General features: G+C 41.4%; 1 protein-coding gene across 3 annotated transcripts in view; it reads left to right on the top strand.

Moving 5' to 3' along the window:
* MPPED2 (metallophosphoesterase domain containing 2) overlaps positions 1-15,078 on the top strand; it is a 125,113-nt gene that overhangs the window by 42,667 nt on the left and 67,368 nt on the right. The window lies entirely within an intron of this gene.

Below are 15,078 nucleotides of genomic sequence, written 5' to 3'. Positions count from 1 at the left end.
GACGTCATGACGCAAATTGCGTCATTTGACAGCGGGGGCGGGGCCAAACGCCGCGATTCACCGGGAATCGCGGCGTTTGGGATCTAATTCTGCCCACTTCACTAGGAAGTGGGGCACTTCCTAGTGAAGTGGGCAGAATTCGGGAGATTGCCACACTCGCCCGGGAGTCCGGGAGACTCTCACAAAATGCGGGAGTCTCCCGGACATTCCGGGAGAGTTGGCAAGTATGTATAAAATATAATTAAATATACATCCAAATTACAAACATTTTGTTTTATTCTCCCTTTTAATAATCAAACCGGAATGGTCTTTCCTGTTGCAGAACAAATGGAAATATCAATTAAGTAATGTGAATAGACATCCGCGACTACATATAATATAGCAGCCAGACTAATGGATGGAATGCTATCAGCGGGACTGGTTAAGATGCAATCAGCCAATCAGAAGTGGCTAGCTAGTGCTGCTGATCGTCATCATCGTTGCACCAGCACCCACATAAAGATACGGCACCTGTGCTTCTAGGTCTACTGTACATGTACAGGATCATGGGCAGCTCAGTGGTTAGCACTTCTGCCTTACAGCACTGGGGTCATGAATTCAATTCCCGACCATGGCTTTATCTGTGACGAGTTTGTATGTTCTCCCCGTGTTTGCGTGGGTTTCCTCCGGCTGCTCCGGTTTCCTCCCACACTCCAAAAACATACTAGTAGGTTAATTGGCTGCTATCAAAATTGTCCCTAGTCTGTCTGTCTGTGTGTGTGTGTTAGGGAATTTAGACTGTAAGCTCCAGTGGGCAGGGACTGATGTGAGTGAGTTCTCTGTACAGCGCTGCGGAATTAGTGGCGCTATATAAATAAATGGTGGTGGTGATGATGATGATTAAGTCCAACGGGGATTCACTGCAAAGATTTGCCCCTGGATAGGGTAGAAATAATAGCTCAAAGGATTGTTGTATCATTACTACTGTACTATTTCTTGGTCCAGTGACTGCTAACAAATTGACCCTAGTCTGTCTGTCTGTCTGTCTGTGTGTGTGTGTGTGTGTCTGTGTGTATATTAGGGAATTTAGACTGTAAGCTCCAATGGGGCAGGGACTGATGTGAGTGAGTTCTCTGTACAGCGCTGCAGAATTGGTGGCGCTATATAAATAAAATCTCACAAATTTAAGTATCCCCTCTATTTATAACTAGGGCATCGCAGCAGACATCGGAGGATCTACAGTCTCATTGTTATTGTAAGCAATAGCTCTACCAATAGTTTTCTATGGGTCTCCTCATTGGTTTCTATGGGGATTGCTATTTTTCGTGACTTAACAAATGAAATCAAAGATTTTCAGAACTTGTGCCCGATGGCTGAAGATGAACACAGCGCATTGGAGTAGAGGGATCTTTTTATCCCTCACCGCATTCTACCTGCTCTTCCCTCCGGTGAATGTCACATAGGTGGCCACTTTTGGGACCACAGAAGAGATAGGAGATAGGTGTTCGCCTGGATAGCCGCTTACCGTGACTATATCGTGACTGCTGTTCCGGCAGAACTCTTTTAATAAATGGTCACGATCTTTCCTTCCTTATCAGTTTCGCACGCAGGGGGGTTTTCTGAGTCTCTAGAAACACCCCCCCCCCTGCGCTAACTAAGTGGCCACTGTCCTATACAGCAGCCGCGGCGCTGTCAAAGAAGCGTCCGCGATGGTGCAGCACCACCGCAGACGCTTCTTAGACAGCGCCGCGGCTGCTGTATAGGACAGCACTGGCGAAACGGAGCTGCTGCGCATGCGCAGCAGCTCTCTCTCGTTTTTGTTTTGGTTTTTTGGGTTTTTTTGGGGACGGCGGGGAGAACCCCCCCTCCGACAATACTCCGTGCGCCCCTGCTTGTCATTTTTTTGATACCTGAGTATAGACACTTATCATTTTTAAATAAAATAAAATATTTGTTTTTCCATAAATGGTTGGGGTTAGAGTCAGGGTTTCACTTAGAGTTTATATTGTTGCATAAAGAAATATTAACAAGCAACATAAAGTAGTACATTATCCCCTTTGTAGAATGGTATGAAACTTACTTCTCATTTACATAAACCGTATCGTCTGATGTATCAGCGTTTGTATTCAGAGTGGTAAATCTACAGCTTACATTTAAGGTGAAATAGCTGTTAAATGGCTCATTTATCAGTACTGACATTGCTGTGCTTTGCTATGAGAAGTCCAATTATCAGAGAGATCTCTGCTGCACCTTAATTCCCCAAGTACATGCGACCCATGACTCCGGCTATACCAGACATATAATGGTAGAAGATCTTCTCCTATGTGACATCTTCATTTTTTTCCCTACGTTTTTGATGTGGAGAGGGGGGAGGGGGGGCGGTCTGTGGAGGTGCAAATAATAAAGAAATCTCATATACTAAATAAACCATACCATCACAAATTAATTTGTTTGTTTACCATATTAATTTGTAATAGATACACACACAAAATAGATTAAAAATTTTTTAAAATATAATATAATATAACTTAGAAGGGAAAAAATAAAAAATGTATATAAATGAATAAGTCCAATTGACTCCAATAGTATGGGTACAGTGTGCTATATTATTTTGTTTCCACTACCCACAGTGTACTTGTAGGAGAAAAATAAATTGTAAAATCCAGAATATGTTCAGTTGTGGTCACATTGAAAAACGTTACTATGGAGGAATTTCACGAGATACAATATTATTAGTTGGATCCGCTTGATACCTCAAGCAGGAACTGTGGGATGCTGGAACCATACATAAGTGTAGTCCGTTTCTGGACAAGGGTTTTTTGGACAGAACTTGACACACTTAATCTGTAATTAGCATTCAATCCGCCAAAAGTGCCTCCGATCACTTGTAATCCTCTTTACCTCATTCTCCACACATAAAGCAATTTCATCTACTCACTTATAGTCGGTTGTTCTGAGGTAAAGACTTTGTATTTAATGGATCCATTGCTATAAAGATTAAAATCTCTTCCTCCAAATGATCATAAATAGATATTGCGCGCTGGTCCTTTGTATGTGACGCGCTTTTCCACAAACAAGAGCATGGTTTCATCAGAGACTGGTCTGTGGAGATGTTTGTAAATACAAGTCAAGTAGACGAAGCCCTATTACGACTATAATTTATGAGGTCTGTAATGTGCACAAAGGCTTTGAAATACTACTTATTGCCCACCAGTTGTCCTGTACACCATCCTGTCATAGACGTACTCCAACAACGTCCTTTTAAACCAGATGCCAGTCTCCAGGTTTCATGTGAGTCTCTCTCTCTGTCTGTGTGTGTGTGTGTTAGGGAATTTAGACTGTAAGCCCCAATGGGGCAGGGACTGATGTGAGTGAGTTCTCTGTACAGCGCTGCGGGATTAGTGGCGCTATATAAATAAATGGTGATGATGATGATGATGATGTGAGTCTACAGATGGTCTGTTTGCGTTTTCAGCTTGCTGGATATACCTGTTCAGTTCTTCATGAGCGATCCAGCACAAACACCTAATATATAACCGCCCTGTCCCCTCTACACCTGTTGTGCAAGATTTCAGTGAACAGCCCTGCTGGGGTTACAACTACCCCATAGCAAGAGAGTGCTGACCAGGTTGGAGTGCCCGTCGCTCTTCCAGGTTTTATGCGGATGTTGGTGGAGATCTCCATGGCTACATTGTAGGACTCCTCAAAAGAGTCTTAATAGTGGAAATGGCAGATCGAACATTCAGAAGTTTGTATGACCAAACAGTAAGAATGAAATATGTAGTGTTACATTCTAAATCTAACCTGAGTATTACATACAGGACCGTGAATGAAGTTTCCGAGGCAGAGGGCGGACAGGAGGGGAGGACAAAATCCTGATTGTATGGAGTGCAATAATCTGTCATTATTGCTTATACAATTGGGTAACGTGGGCTATTGCCCTTTGGGGCTGTAGCTTGAGCTAGCAATGCCACTAGCTAGCCAGTAGTACCCATAGTCTTCTGAGCCGATATAGCCTCAGAAGCCACCAGACAACCTCTCGCATTCCAGCTTATAACTAATATGTTCCATATATCCAGTATATCAGTATTGCCCCCAGTGAACTAGTAGCCAGTTTGCTAGTATACACATACACAGACACACAGACTAGGGTCAATTTGATAGCAGCCAATTAGTATTCTTCCATATAATAGCTTCATTTGTCTCCATATCATTATCTGTTGGAAGAAACACTGGGTGATGATGTCTGTGTGTCTGACAGAACCAATAATTCACTTTTTTCCCCCTTTTCTGGTTTTCAGAACTTTTTGAGTAGCTGGTTTCCGTATAAGAGATCCTGTACCTGTATATTACAACATAACACAAATCAGCATTAACATGTGGTTGAACTTGTTTCATAATGTAATCCAGAGAATTGCATGGGTAATGTTGAAAATTTTTCACCCAATATATATGTTCTCTGCCCAGTGGTTCCTTGTTTCAGCAATTATTGGACAAAAGATGATTTGTTACGGCACATTCTGAGAAACGGGGGCATGTGATTAAGGCAACACAGGAAGAATTTAGTGTATAACGACTCCCCTGACCATATGGATAGATCTGTATCGTTTCAGACAATAAAGTCTTTGTGGCATGTCCATAGCTCCTTTAAGAGATAATTTAAAGATGAAAAAGAAATGTTAAAATTAGGGATGAGCGCGCTCGGATTTCTGAAATCCGAGCCCACCCGAACGTTGCGGATCCGAGTCGGATCCGAGACAGATCCGGGTATTGGCGCCAAATTCAAAAGTGAAACTGAGGCTCTGACTCATAATCCCGTTGTCGGATCTCGCGATACTCGGATCCTATAAATTCCCCGCTAGTCGCCGCCATCTTCACTCGGGCATTGATCAGGGTAGAGGGAGGGTGTGTTAGGTGGTCCTCTGTGCTGTTTAGTTCTGTGCTGTTTAGTTCTGTGCTGTTTAGTGCTGTGCTGTGCTGTGCTGTGCTGTGCTGTGCTGTGCTGTGTTCTGCAGTATCAGTCCAGTGGTGCTGTGTGCTGTGCTCTGTCCTTCTGAGGTCAGTGGTGCTGCTGGGTCCTGTGCTGTGTCCTGTTCAGTCCAGTGGTGCTGTGTCCTGTGCTCTGTGCTTCTAAGGGCATAGTTATTTCCCCAATATTCCCCTGTGTTTAAAAAAATAAAAAAAAGTTTTTTTTATAAAATACCAAAAACTACTTTAATATTTTTTAATTACCACAAAATTTTCACAACCAATCCTGCAGTATAAGCCCATTGGTACTGCAATATTACCAAGTTCACACATTCAGCAGTAAAAGTCCAGTGGTACTGCAATATTACAAAGTTTACACATTCTGCAGTATCAGTCCAGTGGTGCTGTGTCCTGTGCTCTGTCCTGCTGAGTTCCGTAGTGCTGCTGGGTCCTGTGCCGTGTCCTGTTCAGTCCAGTGGTGCTGTGTCCTGTGCTCTGTGCTTCTAAGGGCATAGTTATTTCCCCATTATTCCCAAGTTTGTAAAAAATAAAAAAAAAGTAAAAAAAAATAAAAAAATTAAAAAAAAAAAAAAATATATAATAATTATAACCAAATTTGCAAAACCAATCCAGCATTATAAGTCCATTGGTACTGCAATATTACCAAGTTCACACATTCAGCAGTAAAAGTCCAGTGGTACTGCAATATTACAAAGTTTACACATTCTGCAGTATCAGTCCAGTGGTGCTGTGTCCTGTGCTCTGTCCTGCTGAGTTCCGTAGTGCTGCTGGGTCCTGTGCCGTGTCCTGTTCAGTCCAGTGGTGCTGTGTCCTGTGCTCTGTGCTTCTAAGGGCATAGTTATTTCCCCATTATTCCCAAGTTTGTAAAAAATAAAAAAAAAGTAAAAAAAAATAAAAAATTAAAAAAAAAAAAAATATATATAATAATTATAACCAAATTTGCAAAACCAATCCAGCATTATAAGTCCATTGGTACTGCAATATTACCAAGTTCACACATTCAGCAGTAAAAGTCCAGTGGTACTGCAATATTACAAAGTTTACACATTCTGCAGTATCAGTCCAGTGGTGCTGTGTCCTGTGCTCTGTCCTGCTGAGTTCCGTAGTGCTGCTGGGTCCTGTGCCGTGTCCTGTTCAGTCCAGTGGTGCTGTGTCCTGTGCTCTGTGCTTCTAAGGGCATAGTTATTTCCCCATTATTCCCAAGTTTGTAAAAAATAAAAAAAAAGTAAAAAAAAATAAAAAATTTAAAAAAAAAAAAATATATATAATAATTATAACCAAATTTGCAAAACCAATCCAGCATTATAAGTCCATTGGTACTGCAATATTACCAAGTTCACACATTCAGCAGTAAAAGTCCAGTGGTACTGCAATATTACAAAGTTTACACATTCTGCAGTATCAGTCCAGTGGTGCTGTGTCCTGTGCTCTGTCCTGCTGAGTTCCGTAGTGCTGCTGGGTCCTGTGCCGTGTCCTGTTCAGTCCAGTGGTGCTGTGTCCTGTGCTCTGTGCTTCTAAGGGCATAGTTATTTCCCCATTATTCCCAAGTTTGTAAAAAATAAAAAAAAAGTAAAAAAAAATAAAAAAATTAAAAAAAAAAAAAAATATATAATAATTATAACCAAATTTGCAAAACCAATCCAGCATTATAAGTCCATTGGTACTGCAATATTACCAAGTTCACACATTCAGCAGTAAAAGTCCAGTGGTACTGCAATATTACAAAGTTTACACATTCTGCAGTATCAGTCCAGTGGTGCTGTGTCCTGTGCTCTGTCCTGCTGAGTTCCGTAGTGCTGCTGGGTCCTGTGCCGTGTCCTGTTCAGTCCAGTGGTGCTGTGTCCTGTGCTCTGTGCTTCTAAGGGCATAGTTATTTCCCCATTATTCCCAAGTTTGTAAAAAATAAAAAAAAAGTAAAAAAAAATAAAAAATTTAAAAAAAAAAAAATATATATAATAATTATAACCAAATTTGCAAAACCAATCCAGCATTATAAGTCCATTGGTACTGCAATATTACCAAGTTCACACATTCTGCAGTATCTTGTGCTACATATAATGGAGACCAAAAATTTGGAGGATAAAGTAGGGAAAGATCAAGACCCACTTCCTCCTAATGCTGAAGCTGCTGCCACTAGTCATGACATAGACGATGAAATGCCATCAACGTCGTCTTCCAAGCCCGATGCCCAATCTCGTAGTACCGGGCATGTAAAATCCAAAAAGCCCAAGTTAAGAAAAAGTAGCAAAAAGAGAAACTTAAAATCATCTGAGGAGAAACGTAAAGTTGCCAATATGCCATTTACGACACGGAGTGGCAAGGAACGGCTTAGGCCCTGGCCCGTGTTCATGACTAGTGGTTCAGCTTCACCCACGGATCTTAGCCCTCCTCCTCCTCCCCCCCCTACAAAAAATTGAAGAGAGTTATGCTGTCAGCAACAAAACAGCAAACAACTCTGCCTTCTAAAGAGAAATTATCACAAATCCCCAAGGCGAGTCCAAGGGTGTTGGTGGTTGTCAAGCCTGACCTTCCCATCACTGTACGGGAAGAGGTGGCTCGGGAGGAGGCTATTGATGATGTAGCTGGCGCTGTGGAGGAACTTGATGATGAGGATGGTGATGTGGTTATTGTAAATGAGGCACCAGGGGGGGAAACAGCTGATGTCCATGGGATGAAAAAGCCCATCGTCATGCCTGGTCAGAAGACCAAAAAATGCACCTCTTCGGTCTGGAGTTATTTTTATCCAAATCCAGACAACCAATGTATGGCAATATGTAGCTTATGTAAAGCTCAAATAAGCAGGGGTAAGGATCTTGCCCACCTAGGAACATCCTCCCTTATACGTCACCTGAATAACCTTCATAGTTCAGTGGTTAGTTCAGGAACTGGGGCTAGGACCCTCATCGGTACAGGGACACCTAAATCCCGTGGTCCAGTTGGATACACACCAGCAACACCCTCCTCGTCAACTTCCTCCACAATCTCCATCAGATTCAGTCCTGCAGCCCAAGTCAGCAGCCAGACTGAGTCCTCCTCAATACGGGATTCATCCGAGGAATCCTGCAGCGGTACGCCTACTACTGCCACTGCTGCTGTTGCTGCTGTTAGTCGGTCATCTTCCCAGAGGGGAAGTCGTAAGACCGCTAAGTCTTTCACCAAACAATTGACCGTCCAACAGTCGTTTGCCATGACCACCAAATACGATAGTAGTCACCCTATTGCAAAGCGTATAACTGCGGCTGTAACTGCAATGTTGGTGTTAGACGTGCGCCCGGTGTCCGCCATCAGTGGAGTGGGATTTAGAGGGTTGATGGAGGTATTGTGTCCCCGGTACCAAATTGGGTACCGGGGCCACCCCACTATGCAGTCCAGATACTTGTTTGGTGGAATTCCGACACGTGGAGGGTTTTTAAATTATATTGTGGCCTCGGTACCAAATTGTGTACCGGGGCCACCACACTACGCAGTCAAGATACTTGTTTGGTGGAATTCAGACCAGTTGAGGGTTTTATTATTATATTGTGTGGACCACTCTATCTATACCACACTACAACTCTATACCACTCTATTTCCTACTTTAATTCTATTTAATTCTATTTCCTACTTTAATTCTATTACTAATTAATTACCATAAAGAGGAACAAAAAAAACCAATTTTACCAAAAGTATAATATGACTTAGACTTACAAACACTACACTTTAAAGATCGTGCCTTTAAATGAAAAAGTCAGTCTTCATTGCACGACTATGTGCAACAGGGACATTTTTTTGGGTTTACAAAGTCAAACAATAACACTACGACCCTGTCTGTCTGGGGTCTGTCAATGACGAATTGTCTGGAGCATGTTTGGAGGAGGTATTGTGGCCCCGGTATCAAATTGGGTACCGGGGCCACCCCACTATGCAGTCCAGATACTTGTTTGGTGCAATTCCGACACGTGGAGGGTTTTTAAATTATATTGTGGCCTCGGTACCAAATTGTGTACCGGGGCCACCACACTACGCAGTCAAGATAGATAGATGCGTATTGCGTATCATAGATAAAGTACATTCAGTGGTGTGGGGCAAATTGAAAAATATTCCAAATGCACTGACATTATCAAAAACAAGAGGTTGTCACACGCTAAAACTCCAACATGTATATGATGGAGAGGATGGAGGAGCAGCCGTATGTGTAGTGTAATGCAGATCTGTTGAAGGTTTTTTATATATTTTATTGTGGTGCCCAGTGCCCACTCCTCTACGCAGTCCAGATACATTTATTGGTGCGAATCATAAAAGTTCAGGGTTTTTAATATATATTGTGGTGACCCACTCCTCTACGCAGTCCAGGTACATTTATTGGTGCGAATCATAAAAGTTCAGGGTTTTTAATATATATTGTGGTGACCCACTCCTCTACGCAGTCCAGGTACATTTATTGGTGCGAATCATAAAAGTTCAGGGTTTTTAATATATATTGTGGTGACCCACTCCTCTACGCAGTCCAGGTACATTTATTGGTGCGAATCATAAAAGTTCAGGGTTTTTAATAGATATTGTGGTGACCCACTCCTCTACGCAGTCCAGGTACATTTATTGGTGCGAATCATAAAAGTTCAGGGTTTTTAATATATATTGTGGTGACCCACTCCTCTACGCAGTCCAGGTACATTTATTGGTGCGAATCATAAAAGTTCAGGGTTTTTAATAGATATTGTGGTGACCCACTCCTCTACGCAGTCCAGGTACAATTATTGGTGCGAATCATAAAAGTTCAGGGTTTTTAAGATATTGTGGTGACCCACTCCTCTACGCAGTCCAGGTACAATTATTGGTGCGAATCATAAAAGTTCAGGGTTTTTAATATATATTGTGGTGACCCACTCCTCTACGCAGTCCAGAAAGATACCTTGTTGCAACGTTTTGGACTAATAACTATATTGTGAGGTGTTCAGAATACACTGTAAATTAGTGGAAATGCTTGTTATTGAATGTTATTGAGGTTAATAATAGCCTAGGAGTGAAAATAAGCCCAAAAACTTGATTTTTAAACTTTTTATGTTTTTTTCAAAAAAAATCCGAATCCAATACCTTAAATCCGAACCGAGACCTTTCGTCAAGTGTTTTGCGAGACAAATCCGAACCTCAAAAATAACGAAAATCCGGATCCAAAACACAAAACACGAGACCTCAAAAGTCGCCGGTGCACATCCCTAGTTAAAATATACAGTAAGCAACTGAGATATTATTACAATGGAATAAGATGTTTGTACTGTTTATACATATTCTTGGACCTCTGTTTAACTCAGAAAAGCCTTTTTGTAGATAAGGAAACCTATTTGGCCATATAAAGAAATTGTACTTAAAATTTTTTTTTTAAATAAGAACATTTTTGGACTGATGAGGCCCAGTAGAGGGCCAAGGACAAAATAACCTATTTATTAAGCCTGCAACCACGTGGAAACTGCTTTTTCTGTGTGCTTTAGGCATTTCTAAGTAACATAGCTATTTAACAAAAGCCTAATGTAGAAGATATCATAGATATCGCCTACAGTAGGCTAAGTACCGCATTAAATCACAGTCCCCATAATTTTCAACAGGGAAAACTTGCCTTTAAAGACATTGCCGTTTGAAACTTTGCCTGCACAGTAGGCGAATATCTGCGATTTGCAGAATTTGAACCTTAATACTTTTACCCCCTGGAGTTTTTATCATGGTAGAGTCGTCGCCTGGACACCCTCTAATCGGATGTGCTGTTCCGGGATGATTGTTTTAGTTTTTTTTGATAATTCTTTATTTTTGTTGGTCAGACGGGCGAATACAAGGAACATCACTGTACTGCTGTTGTACACACATGGAAGAACAGAGTCGGTACAATAAAATTGGCATGTTGCATCCAGGAGAAACTTATAGTGAAAATTGACCAAATTTTTACAATCTTATTTGCAATATCAAAACAAATTTAACTGTAAAGTAAGTGAGAGGTGTAGGAAAGGGGAGGACAGTTGGGTGGGAAAATGGGGGTGAGGTGACCACAGAGAAGGGAGGTGTAAGAGTTTGGAAGGCTATGAATGTGTAAGTAACTTAGACAAGTTAGGGAGTATAGCGCACAAAGGAGCTATACTCGTCACACATAGGTCGTCACGGGAGGGCTAAGGGCCAGAGGGAAGCGAGCGTTCCGCAATTTGCCACAGGGCCCGTAGTTAGTTAAAAACATGGCCCATAACGTGGAGGTAATCCGCCATGATTTTTGAATACATGGCTGCATAATATCACCTTATTGCGATAAGGGAGGATAATTAACAGGGGAGATATGTGGCCATTTATAAATAGGCCCCCAAATCCCTTTATTGGACTCCATGCCCCTTTTGTAAAGCATGATGGATTACTTGCACCCGTATGCCAGACGTTAAGTGTATGAAGCCTTCCTAATGGAGCAGAAAACTTATACCAAAGAATTTGGTTAGACAAGATCATTGCTCTGCTCGGTCTAAGGATCGTTTTAGAACTTAAGGTTGGATCATGGCTCGGACTTGGGCTTAGACTAATGTTTTTTGTACTGCTTACATCTAAGGTAAGTTCACACTTCAACCTCGATCTAGTGTTAGGGCTGAGTAAGTTTTCAGATTATTATTCATTTTTGACCCAGTAAAAGTTTTAAGAACGCAACTTCCCTGTTTGTCTTCTGAGGGTGTCAAGGGGCTGAAGTAGATGCCGTTTTCTGGGGTGATTTGCTAACAATGTTCCAATATTTTGAAGCCTAGTGGTGGGCACATGGCAAATGCACCTTGACACATTTGCTATGGCAGGATAATGATATTCCAATAAATAAAATGTGGCCACCTATTGGTGGAGACTAAATAAGTAAGATTTCGGGCAGGGAGGTCCTAGTATACGTCTGCTCAGGCAGCAGCAGTAGATGTTATAGAGGCGAGAGGTTCGCAACAACCAGGCGGGTTAAAGTCAGATCTTGTCTCCATGTATTTAAATAACAAATGTGACCATTTCATGGGAAGTAATATATTTACCGTTGGCTGACATCCAATCAAGCTGGGAGTCTGGCCCTGTCATGCCATTGGTGGAAGTACAGGTGTCTGCAGGGGAGGTCTGGCAAATTTTAGCCTGGGGGGCAAGAAAAGACTTTTAAAGAAAAGAATAATGCAGGTGTCCCAGTGCCCTAGCCTTAGGTAGCCCACCGGGACCGGCGCAGTCTGCCCCTGGGTGTCTGGTCTCAGGATCGTGCTGACCACCAATGGCTGAATCATCTATTGTAGTTCAGTGCATTGTAAGTGTTGTTATCTTACAACTAGTAGAATCACTCTAACCTCTGTGATTTTGTTTTTTAACCTTTTTTACTATAAATCAATATTTAAAAAAAATAAAATAAACAAGGATAAGGTCAGAATAGAGCTTATATATGGGGAGGATGAAGTTTTCTGGACAACCCCTTAGGACACTGCTGCAGTTCTAGGGTTGTATAGGAAACTACCATACTGCCTAGAATTATTACGCTGCAGTATTGCTTCTACAAAATATTAAATTGTACAGTCTTTTTTTTCCCCTTTGTGCTAATATTATTTGATGACTGTAAATGTTGTTTGAAAATTTCCTAGAGTGCAGAAAAAAAGGCATTTGTTTGTAGTAATTGCATTTCCAAACGTTTGCACTGTCAATTTCCAATATGGGCTAAGTCAATTGGAACGTATGATTTCATTGCTTGTAGAGGAAAGTAGCATGTAAATTGATCCAGGATGCGTTCAGAGAAAATTGTTTGGAAATTGAGATGGCTATTATTTATAGGGTTACAACCCACTCAGGGCTGCGACGGATAGAGAAGGTTTTGTGTCACATTCTATTAACAATTCAGATCTGAATTTCCCCCCATAGGGGATATTAGTATATACAATTGTCCTTACAGCTGCCTTACTCACAATGCTAGTCTATGGAAGGTCTATCGTTACTACATAACCTGTATATACCCTTGTTTGTAAATACGCTTCTGAAAGACCTCCATCTGAAACTGTAATTATAAATGTACGTGTGTGTATGTATGTATATGTGTGTGTGTATATGTATGTATGTATGTATGTATGTGTGTATATATATATATATATAATGCATGGTGGCTAAGTGGTTAGCACTTCTGCCTCACAGCACTGGGGTCATGAGTTCCTCCAGGTGCTCGCACACTCCAAAAAAACATACTAGTGGGTTAATTGGCTCCTATCAAAATTGACCATAGTCTCTGTCTGTGTGTGTATATTAGGGAATTTAGACTGTAAGCCCCAATGGGGCAGGGACTGATGTGAGTGAGTTCTCTGTACAGCGCTGCGGAATTAGTGGCGCTATATAAATAAATGTGGATGATGAATGAATTATTGCCAGTAGTAAGTTCTATAGCCAAAGGCGGCATCTTTGACATTAGACTTTATGTATGAAATTGTGGAAAGTGAAGGATCAAAAAATGGAGATAAAATTTCTCTAATATGTCATATTCTATTTAAAAAAAAATCCACCACTTTAACCTCCAGTTCTCCAACCAATGAGCGGTAGGTAGTACACAGATGATAAAAGAACTGTTGTTTGTTCAAAGAATATAGAGTTAATCTACATCTATTTTAAGCACCGTTACCTCCACTTTCTCCAATGCTCTAACAATCCACCTTGTATATTGAATATGTGGGTAAGTGTAACTGCATGTGCCGATCTGCTGCTACTGCCGCCGCTGGGTCTCTTAACACACCGTTAACATTAACGCCTCAACTGCTAGACCCAATGAAAGTTAATGAAGCCTGACGCGAGGGGAGTGAGAGGTCAGAGCCTGGCCTGCCACTGGATTTGTGCTGTTTTGTTGTCTGCTGCAGTGTTAACAAAAGGTGGAAGACTCCTCTTACTGTGCCCACCACACACCCTTCATAGGAGATAATTCCCCCGACTCGCTATTAACCATGGGAAGGGGTCAGTCTTACACCTCAGACACTTGGAGATGGACAAGATGTCATGCTGCTTAGGAAGACTCTGTAAAAGAGAGTAGGAATGTGTTCTACATTGTTAACTGCATAATATTCCATCTGTAAGTCATTCAACTTAAATTTGAGCATGAGTGGTTTTTTGTTTTTACTTTTTTTACTGACACATCCTGTGCTTTTACAAATACACAGTTTTGTGAATGCCATATATTGTTTTATATTTGGACTGAGGCTGAATAGAGTTTAATATACGCGGGAGATACTTGTTTTAAATATGCATACTTTGGTTATAACGATTTCTTTTGGATAACTTTTTACTTTTTTTGTTTAATCCCTTTCATACGATGATATACACTTGTAATCTATATTATCTTGACTCTGTCAAATGTAAATTTAAGATGTATTGATTAGAACTGTAATCATTCTCTGCCTGTAGGCTCACTGCACTAGTTGGGTCAAGTTATTACAATACTTTGCTCAGAGAAGAGTACTTTGATTGTGTTTCACAAACACCTTGCAGAGGTGATTATTAAGCCAACCAACAATTCAGATAGGGACATTTAAAGGGAGATGGCCATCCAAAATAATGGTTTAAAGTTATCCTTTAAAATATGATGTCATTAACAAATCATTCTCAAAAGCTGATTCCCAGCCTCACTCTCCTCTACCACTGGCACCTCTTTCATTACTGCAAGATGATTGGCTGTCCCATCCTTAATCCACTGTGATTGGCAGACCCAGCTGGTAATGTGGGACAGCCAATCATAATGGAATTAGGAAGGGCTATTCATGCCACCTCCATAAAACATAGATACAGTGTATACTCTGGAGTGTTAACAGTTAACTAGTTAGGGATGCCCCTCCGGTGTCATAGGGGAGGGGTGTAAGATACTACAAGTGGGATGAGTTTTACTCAGCCATTGCAGATCTGAATGTTGCCCACCCACCCTCCCTGCTTTATGGATTACGGATTTTTGTGAGGAATCAACTGGATATCGTTTCTGGATGAGGATCAGCTGGAGGCTGTCCGTAATGTGGATGGAGTTGTGTCGGAAAACGTAGTTCAGTCGACGGCCAGTGGTTATTTGGGCGCACATTTACGGTATTAGGGCACGTTGAACCCGCCTCTCTTCGAGTGAATCGGCTAGTAGTCTCGGTT

The sequence above is a fragment of the Mixophyes fleayi genome, chromosome 10, assembly GCF_038048845.1.
Source record: "Mixophyes fleayi isolate aMixFle1 chromosome 10, aMixFle1.hap1, whole genome shotgun sequence".
Classification (NCBI taxonomy): Eukaryota; Metazoa; Chordata; class Amphibia; order Anura; family Limnodynastidae; genus Mixophyes; species Mixophyes fleayi.
Note: the sequence above shows the minus strand (reverse complement) of the source record. Positions and strands in the feature narration are given on the sequence as shown.